The sequence below is a fragment of the Solea senegalensis genome, linkage group LG8 (genome assembly GCF_019176455.1).
Source record: "Solea senegalensis isolate Sse05_10M linkage group LG8, IFAPA_SoseM_1, whole genome shotgun sequence".
Lineage (NCBI taxonomy): Eukaryota > Metazoa > Chordata > Actinopteri > Pleuronectiformes > Soleidae > Solea > Solea senegalensis.
This window is the reverse complement of record NC_058028.1, coordinates 7,382,312-7,392,147: the sequence shown is the minus strand read 5'-3', so window position 1 is coordinate 7,392,147 and position 9,836 is coordinate 7,382,312.

Sequence of the window (9,836 nt, the reverse complement as noted above, 5' to 3'; positions counted from 1 at the left end):
ATAAAACATTTAAAATAACATTTATTTGAGTATTTGCCTCAATGTCCAAAAGAAGGCCAAAAAAGCGAAACTATGTCACCTCTCTGGTGACAAGGACGCTGATTTGCCGGCTTCCTGCAACAGCGTGAGTGAAATTACCGTAATAACCACATGTTTACTGTGACGACCCCGAGTGGCCGGGGTTGTGTAGGTGTGTCTCTCTCTCCCTTTCTCTTTGTTTCACACAGGCAATCAGGCAGGCAATCAAGCCTATGCATCACAGGTGTGTGCAGTTACTACGGAGGCGGGGCTGTGCCTTTAAAGCCCAACAGTCCAGCCGTGCTCTCTCTCACCATTTCCAGCCTGGCGTCCTGCAGCTCACATTGTTTTGTTCTTAGTTTCACATCCAACACTCACACACATCCATACACCTGCATTTACAACTGATTCACCTGATTACAGATATAGGTTATGTTTGGTTTAGCTTGTTATGTTGATTGTAAATAAATGTTAAATTGCCAGCATCTCTCTTGTAGCTGTTGTTTTGTCAAGTCATCTGAGCCAGTCTTGACAAATGGGGGCTCGTCCATTGTAAATAATTTGTTTGATTTGTTTGCAGGCCAGGGAGAGTTCTTTTTACCAGTCAGAGGTCGGTAAGTTACTGAGTCGATGCACATGTCCGGTGGTTCCCGGTAGGCTTAAGGACACTTTCTCCTTTGGGATTGTGTCAGTTTGTTTTTTTTGTAGTGTTGTGGGGAGCGGCTAGTGTTGGTTGCCTTGGCAACCTTCTCGGGGGCACTCCGTGGGGTCATGTGGTCCCGCAGGTTTTGTGCTTAATCAGCCCGCTGCAGAACCGCATGAAGACTAGGGTAAGGTTAGTAAGATCTGGGTTAGGCAGTTAGGGGAATTAACCGGGTGGCTTTTGTGTGCTCAATTGTGTCTATCAGTAAGGATCTGACTCTGAGGGTGAATATGGACAGTTTATCAGCTTTTTATGAAGCGCCCAGTGCAGTGTTTCTGGACTCCTGTAAAAAGGATCAATTGGTTGAAATTGCTGAGTACTATGATATAGTGTTACAAGAGGGATTGCTTAAAGATGAGCTTAAAATGTTTGTTTTGTTATCTTTGTTTGAGAGAGGTGTGTTGCAGAAAGAACCTGCTGAGGCAGCGGCCTCGATGAAGCCGGTGTTGGTGAGGCAGACTGGTGTGCTCTCGTTTGAGCAGCAAAGGGAGCTGTTGGAGTTGCAATTAGAAGTCGAGCGGACTAGACTGAGGGTTTCTGACCGCAATAGAACGTCTGTTGGTGCGTCAGGGTTTGCAGCCGACCGTGAGGCTAGAGACCTGACGGCGAGTCTGCGCCTTGTGCCAAAGTTTAATGAGCGGGATCCAGACACTTTTTTCATTTTGTTTGAGCGTGTAGCCGAGGCAAAACAGTGGGCAGATGCGGATAAAATTCTCCTGTTGCAGTGTGTCCTCACGGGCAAAGCACAGGAGGCGTATTCGGCTGTGTGCGCACAGGACAGTTTAACATATGCATCTGTAAAATCAACTGTCCTTAAAGCATATGAATTGGTTCCAGAAGCGTATCGCCAACGGTTTAGATACTGGGTTAAAGGGGATAAGCAGACAAATGTTGAATTTGTGCGTGACTTATTGACTCACTTTCACCGCTGGTGTGCCGCACAAAAAGTTACCACATTTGAGCATCTGTCTGAACTGATTGTAATGGAACAGTTTAAAAATGTTGTTCCTCAGCGCGTAACTGCCTATTTGAATGAGAGGGATCCAGCTACAGCACTTAGAGCGGCCGAGTTAGCAGATGATTTTGTTTTGACACACAAGAGTAGTTTCATTGAGATGCGTGCAGGAGCGGGGTTCGAAGGCAGTGATGGCGGCGTTACACGCCGCAGATTTTTTAAACCTACGCCGACTAAGAGAACGCCAGCTTTTGTGCGCCCTGAACGTTCCAATGTGTGTCATTTTTGCCGTGGAGAGGGTCATTGGAAAGATCGATGCCCTTTGTTAAAAAATAAAAATGCGTTTACCCCAGGTCCGGCCATGTTGTGCACAAGCGGACGAAACAAGGCTGTAATTGTGGATGACAGTGACAGGTCTGGGTTTGAACCTTTTATTATTGACGCACGAGTGTCCTTGGTAGGCAGTGACGAGTGCGTTAATATTAAAGTTTTGCGTGACACAGGAGCTAGACACTCATTCATTGTGCAGTCGGTGCTTCCATTTTCCAATGATACACAATCGGGTGATTTCATTGTGATGCGTGGTATGGAGCTAGGCTTTGTACCAGTGCCGCGACATGATGTGGAGTTGGACTGTGACCTTGTTAAAGGTGTGTTTTCTGTGGGTGTACGTCCAGCGTTACCTTTGCCAGGTGTCTCAATGATTCTGGGGAATGACGTCTGTGGCGGCCGAGTCTGGCCTAGTGGTCCTCCGTCACCTGTGGTTGTGTCCAAACCGTTAGAGGTGGAATCTGACAGTTCAACGCTGCAGGTTTTTCCTGTTTGTGCCATGACGCGCGCTCAGAGTAGCCGTGAGTCTGTGTCCTCTGCTGGAGAGGTGAAAGTATCTGGAGAACCAGTGCCGTTTGATTTGCTCTCACTTGTGTCAAAAGATGAGTGGGTTAAAGCACAAAAATCTGACACTTCGCTGTCCACGTTGTGGGATCAAGTTTTGCTGCGTGGTCAGATGGAAGAGGTAGCTCAAGCCTATTTTGTTCAGGATGGTCTCTTACTCCGTAAATGGCTACCTTGTGATGGAGACGTTGTGGGTGAGCCTGTGTTTCAGGTTGTGGTGCCGCAAGATTTTCGGTCGCTAGTTTTAAAAACAGCACATGATGAAAGTGGTCACTTTGGGGTGCGTAAAACTTACTCGTATATCCTCAAACATTTTTTTTGGCCGCGTGCCAAGAAGGATGTGGCTGCATATGTGAAGACGTGTCATGTCTGTCAGCTGACCGGCAAACCGAACCAGAGCATAAAACCCGCACCTTTGCAGCCTATTCCTGCGGTAAGTGAGCCCTTTGAGCATCTGATTATAGACTGTGTTGGTCCATTGCCTAGTGCTAAGTCAGGTTGCAAGTATTTGTTAACGGTAATGTGTCAAAGCACTCGTTACCCTGCTGCTTATCCACTTAGATCCATCACCACTAAATCTGTTGTTAAAGCACTTTCTCAGTTCATCTCAGTGTTTGGGATACCAAAAGTCATACAAAGTGACCGAGGGTCTAATTTTTGCTCACACATGTTTGCTCAGGTGTTGAAAACACTGGGGGTTCGCCATAATCGGTCCACTGCATATCATGCGCAAAGCCAAGGCGCATTAGAGAGGTTCCATCAAACGCTTAAGTCATTGCTGCGTGCATTTTGCACGGAATTAGATCGGGACTGGGAGGAAGGTCTCCCATGGTTAATGTTAGCGGCAAGAGAAGCAGTGCATGAGAGTACGGGCTTTAGCCCGAATGACTTGGTATTTGGGCACTCTGTGTGCGGACCGCTGACAGCGTTGAAAATGGGGTTGGTTCCCACTGAAGCTCCACGAAATTTGATCGACTTTGTAAATGGGTTTCGACACAAGTTATTTGTGGCAGGGATGTTGGCTAAAGAGAAACTGGGGCAGTCTCAGACCAAAATGAAAGCTCATTATGATCGGGGTACAGAGCGCCATGAGTTTAGTCCTGGGGATCAGGTCCTGGCTTTGACGCCGGTGGTTATTTCACCTTTCCAAGCTAAATTTTCTGGCCCTTATACTGTAATAGAAAAAGTCTCTGATTTGAATTATCTTATAGCTACACCAGGTCGAAGAAAGTCTTCTCATCTGTACCATGTTAACCTGCTAAAGCCGTATTATCAGCGTTTGAAAGGTGACAGTACCATAAAGGGTGACGTGGGTCCAGTGCTGGCTGTGGACACTTGGAGCGTAACCAAAACACTAGACAGTGTTCCTGAGCCTAATGACAGTTTGGTGAGTGGCAGATTGAAAAACTCTGATTCTTTGTGCAACCTGGACTCTTCATTAGCTCATCTGCCTGAGTCACAGCGTGTCCAATTGGAGGAACGGCACCCCTGGTGGTTTATACAGACCACAACCCTCTGACATTTTTGGGTTCCTTTAGATCCCCAAACCAGAGACTCGTCAGATGGTCGTTATTTCTTCAGGGTTATGATCTTGACATTCGTCACATTAAAGGGCAAGACAATGTCCTAGCAGATGCCTTGTCTCGGGCACCTCTGCCTTGAAGTAGTAAAACCTTGTCAGGGGATCAGTTGATCATGTTGTTTTTTTTTGTTGTGACCCTTAACTTTTCTCTGCATTTTCTCTCCTGCTCAGCCAATGTTTCAGTCTCTTAAATAGGCTTCCCGGTACCAGGTTGCGGAGTACTGGGACAAGTGGGTGAGTTTGGGTTGGGATCTGCAGAAAAAAGGGGGTAATTATTTTTCATTATTTGGTTATTATTGAAAATATTTGGTGGTGGTTTTTGTTGGGACGGTCACTCTTTTGAGTTCCCGTCTTAAGGGGGGGGGTGTGACGACCCCGAGTGGCCGGGGTTGTGTAGGTGTGTCTCTCTCTCCCTTTCTCTTTGTTTCACACAGGCAATCAGGCAGGCAATCAAGCCTATGCATCACAGGTGTGTGCAGTTACTACGGAGGCGGGGCTGTGCCTTTAAATCCCAACAGTCCAGCCGTGCTCTCTCTCACCATTTCCAGCCTGGCGTCCTGCAGCTCACATTGTTTTGTTCTTAGTTTCACATCCAACACTCACACACATCCATACACCTGCATTTACAACTGATTCACCTGATTACAGATATAGGTTATGTTTGGTTTAGCTTGTTATGTTGATTGTAAATAAATGTTAAATTGCCAGCATCTCTCTTGTAGCTGTTGTTTTGTCAAGTCATCTGAGCCAGTCTTGACATTACTGTGACGTGCAACTTCTCAGCTTTTTAGAAACCCGCTGGAAGTTAAAGTTTCACATCACGTAGGGTATCCTAGCCAGCATAATCTAAGCTTAAAAACAAATTGTCCCAGCCCGGCCTGACCTGCCTGGTCCTGATGAGCTCAGGTCAGATTTTCACCTTCTACTCAACAGCAAAAACACTTCCAAAAAATGTTGTTATGGGCAACATGATCCAATGCTAGTGGCAAGGTGCACAAACCTTCATCATTTTCAGAGCACTTATGCTTCATACATTGAGTAGGAAAAGTGATATTATGAATAAATTACTCTTGTTGTTCCATTTACAGCAGTAGAGAAACAAGTTGGTCGTCATTTCAATGTCAGTAACGGCTTGTTCCTCTTTAGTAGTAGTTACTTTAGGTCCCACAACGTCTTTCTTCCTTGAATCACTCCTGCATGGATGATTCGGATGTCCTCCACTAATACAGAGCTGACAGACACATCTCTGTCAGCGGAAGAAAACAACACATCCAGTGTAACATCTTAAGCGCGACCTTTTCTGAACTCCTAGTTGACAGATGGGAGACCGGTGCACCATAGTCCATCTCATGGTCATCATCCTTCTCCCAACAACCCAGTTCAGTGCTGCAGAGTGCACAGAGCAATTAACTCAGCGCAACAGGGTTTCTGCTAATCTATCACATTTCTCTGCTGGCTGTGTCCGTGTAACAAACTGCACCCCCGAGGGCTGCTGCTGCTGCTGCTGCTGCTGCTGCTGCTGAGCCGACCGAGGCACCACCACCACCTCTGTCTGTCTGTCTCACCACAAGGAGAAACCAGGCATCTCCCGGCGCACATCCAACTGTGTGATGCAGCGATGTCGGAGGAAATCTAATCAGGAGTCGCCCGACTTTCGTATAACTCATGGCGAGGCTAATCGATGCTTAGTCAGCACGGATTATTGATAACTGTTGTGAAGGCGAGCTGCACTCACTCGAGCCGCAAAAAGGAAAGACTGGATTAACACAATTCCATACCACACATGTGTGACGTGTGAAAAAAAGTCCTCCGCTCATGTGGAGACATAAACAGAAAAGACGCAGAGAAAGACGTGCATTGCTTCTCGGTACATGTTGGTTTGCATGACTACCGTAATATGAACGTGCAAATGCCTGCATGCGAGAGGACCACAGGGACACCGTTCTCTTCTGAGCGTCACCTTAATTAAACCAAATTTCCCTCAAATACTCTACAGGCAGCTATTTTAGATTGCAATTAGCCATGCTTCATACAGCTAACCATTTGTCCACAAGTCTCCACTGGTGTGTTGTTGAGGCAATTTCGCTACCTCGCCTGCATAATTCCTGCGAAAGCAGCATACAGCTGGAAGGCGGTGCATATTTAACTTTATGGGTTTTTTTTGGGGGGAGAATTAGCTATTCACTGAACCTTTACTTTCCGTTATCTCACAGTCATACGCCATCAAATGGTTAATGCATGCAGGGGGGGGGCATCATCACAGCTGCAGTGATCACTTATCACCGGGCCTACTGGGCTCTCTGTCCAGCTTTGTCGCGTGTGAAAGTCTGATCTTATTTACTTCCCGACGAGTCATACTGCGCTTCATTAGGTTTCATCACTGTAAATGTGCAATGTAGTGTGCGAGGGTGAGTGTGTGTGTGTGTGTGTGTGTGTGAAACCAGAAGCAGCTGCAGGTTCTGATTCCTCAGGTGCAGCCAGACGTCCACACGTCGCCGCACTTGTGTCCCCAGTGTCACGTGTTCGCGCCACATCCGAGGCGTCGCGGGCATTTATGTGACACGGAATAACACGGGGGATACCACCATGTCAGACATGTGAAATATTAACTATCCGGGGGTGACGGGAGCTTTACGACGGGTTATTTCATCGGGGAATGCAGATAATGTAGGCACAGTTAAGAGCCTGTTTGACCTTAGCTCTGGATTTCTGAAGCGGGATTGATGAGGTAGTTATGCATAATCAGAGAGTCACATACAGGTGCTCTGTGCTCCCGGTGCCAGAAAAGGCGGCGGTAAGCAAGTGCAAGCTCAGCAGAACATGGCTAAAATGGGAGACAATGGCACACAAAGAAAGACTCACCTGAATTTACAACTGCTTTTTTTTTACCGTACACTATCTGAAGAATGTTATAAAAACCTAGTTTGACAGGAAACATTTTCTTTCACTTTGTAAACTGCTCATGCCACCAAAGGCCATGAAGAAAATAAACAATTTTAGCTCACAGGACACGGGAGAAGCTGGTCTACTCCTGCTTCGATCGATATGTTTGTGTTACTCAGGTAACTTTAAAGGAAAGGGTTTCAAACACAGAAGTCACATAAATAACACACCACAACTTCTGGCGGAGGCAGTAGTGGATGCTGTGAAGTTGAATTATTATTTGTCAGTCGACACTTTGGTGCACGGGAGTGAGTGAAATGACCAAATGATTCCCATGTGTGCCTCGTACAAACCCCACTTCAGAAATCCAGAACTGTCTGTGTATGGTTCCTCACCAAGCTTATCACTGATTCCTGCAATATGAGACAGGAGAGGGGGGGTGGGGCTGCTTATTTGTCTTATGTATTAAGAGTCAAAATGTTTTTCTTGTTCTGAGGCTGTCTCTTCCAATAATGGGACACTCCACAATCGCTGTGTTTTGACAGGTTCATAATGTAATTGGAGCGCCCCCCTGGGGTGAGGCAGGAGCATGCTTGTCAAAGTAAAACCTTCACCCGCCATCCATGATCCTGCTGTTTTCACCTGATCCGATGAGGAAAAATCTGGCGTCACTTGAATATCAACCGCGAAAACCTGTGAGGGGAAAAAGTTTGAGAAAATATAGTTTGACCTATATGTGGCCACGACGGCTGGAACACACACATACACACACTGTTAGAGTTAGAGTCACATGATACGACCCAGGAAGATTATCTGTCTCAGTTGATTTATCTCACTGGCACCCACAGTCCAATCTGCTATCTTATTTGGAAAAAGGTTTCTAGTTAGTTATCAACGAACAAGGGTAGGGAGATATCTCCCTTCCAAATGGCACTGAGCTAAAGCCTCTCCACACTTACGCAGCTTATGGTCGGCTCTTGATAGTGAGGCATTAAATTATTAATGCGTTTTCATTTGTGTGTGTGTCTGTGTGTGTGTGGAGCTTCCAGCCAACGCTGCAACAGCCTCTTCTCCATGGAGATTGTTTTTACACTTTGCTCCAAGATAAAGCTTCATCCCGGGGCCCCCTGACGCTGTAAAGCACCATAAGTAGAAAGAGTCATCCGAAAGACTTAGTGCCACTGCTGACAGAGCCTCTGCCTCGTGCCCACAAAAATACTTACACATGGAGTGCAACATCATTATCACTGCAACTTTTTCTGTCACATTAAGAGAATGTGACATATTCCAGTGGTTCTAATTAGACTCAAGTTTAATTACGTCTTTTACCAAAGTATTAATTCAGACATCTCTTCCTCGGCATCCCAGCTAATTCCAATGTGATGTTGAATCTGCCACCGTTCGCATACTCCACTTCAAAGGAGAAACCTAAGACGAGACAGTGTCACGGGAAAAAAACCCCAACCCAATTAAAATGATTATATATAGAAAAAATCCACAAGGAAGTGAGTTCTAGCATAGTATAGTGTCCAACAATCTGATCATATACGTATGTATACTCGATTATTAAGATGCACATGGTGAAAAAGTATGATATAGTGATATAAAATATGTTGAAATACATAACAATCGTCATAATTAAATAATTAAATAAAAATACACGCTGATTTGTCATGGAGTTAGTGGCCACACTTGATTAAATCATCCCATGGAGTTGTAGTTTAATCTGAATTTATTTGACTCCCATTCATTTCTGTAGTCCAACATATGAATGTTAAAATAACACTCATGTCATGTGACACACTGACCCCAAACCAATGCAGAATTATAATATCCATGTCGTGTACGGTTTCAGGTAATGATTATTTTCATAATCGATTCATCTGTCCCTTATTTTCTCAGTCATTGTTCATAAATGTCACTAAATGTTGAAAATGTTCAGTTTTAATTTAATTACTTCTTTGTTGGAGCATGGAGCAAAGAAACACTTATTCACATTTAAGAAAGATGTAATTATAAAAAACATTGAGACTAATCATAATTTTATATTAGAGAGCATGTAGACGAAGGAAAGCAGAAAAAAGGGAAAGGCTGAGGTCTCAAACTAGCGGGACCTCCGGTCCATTTCATGTGACCCACCACTTAATATCTTGCTATAATGGAGTTATTTATCTATGTTATTTTTAGTAGTATATTCATTTTGCATCATAAATACATTCCATTGTGAGTTATATGTCGTTGCATAGCAACAAAGACACTTTTATTTTGAAATTCTGTGAAATATCTATGATTGCGATATCACGATGATGATTTCATGTTATCATTTTAAGCTCATCATCATTGACCCTTCTTTTCAATAGTTGCTTTATTGTAGCCCTGTTTTATGTTGTTGAAGAAATTAGGGCTGCAACGAATATTTGATTATTAACCGTTTACTAAATTAATCCTCAACTATCCTCAACTAATTACTTGTGTTGAGTGTTTGTTTTTTTCAAATAACTAAAGCACACTTCCTGATTTTTCAGCTTCTTAAATGTGAATATTTTCTGGTTTCCGTGGTTCATATCACATAAAGAAATCAGTAAAACTGAATCATTCAGGTTTGTGGACAAAACAAGACATTTTGAGAACACCTTCATGTCCAAGTTTGGTAAACACCAGGTCAACATTTTCAACTTTTACTGACATTTATGGACCAAACTTCCACCACGGGTGGAAAAAATCCCAACTAATCTTTTGAAAATAAAGTCGTAATATTATGAGATATTGTATCATTATTTAATTTCATTTTAAAAATGTAA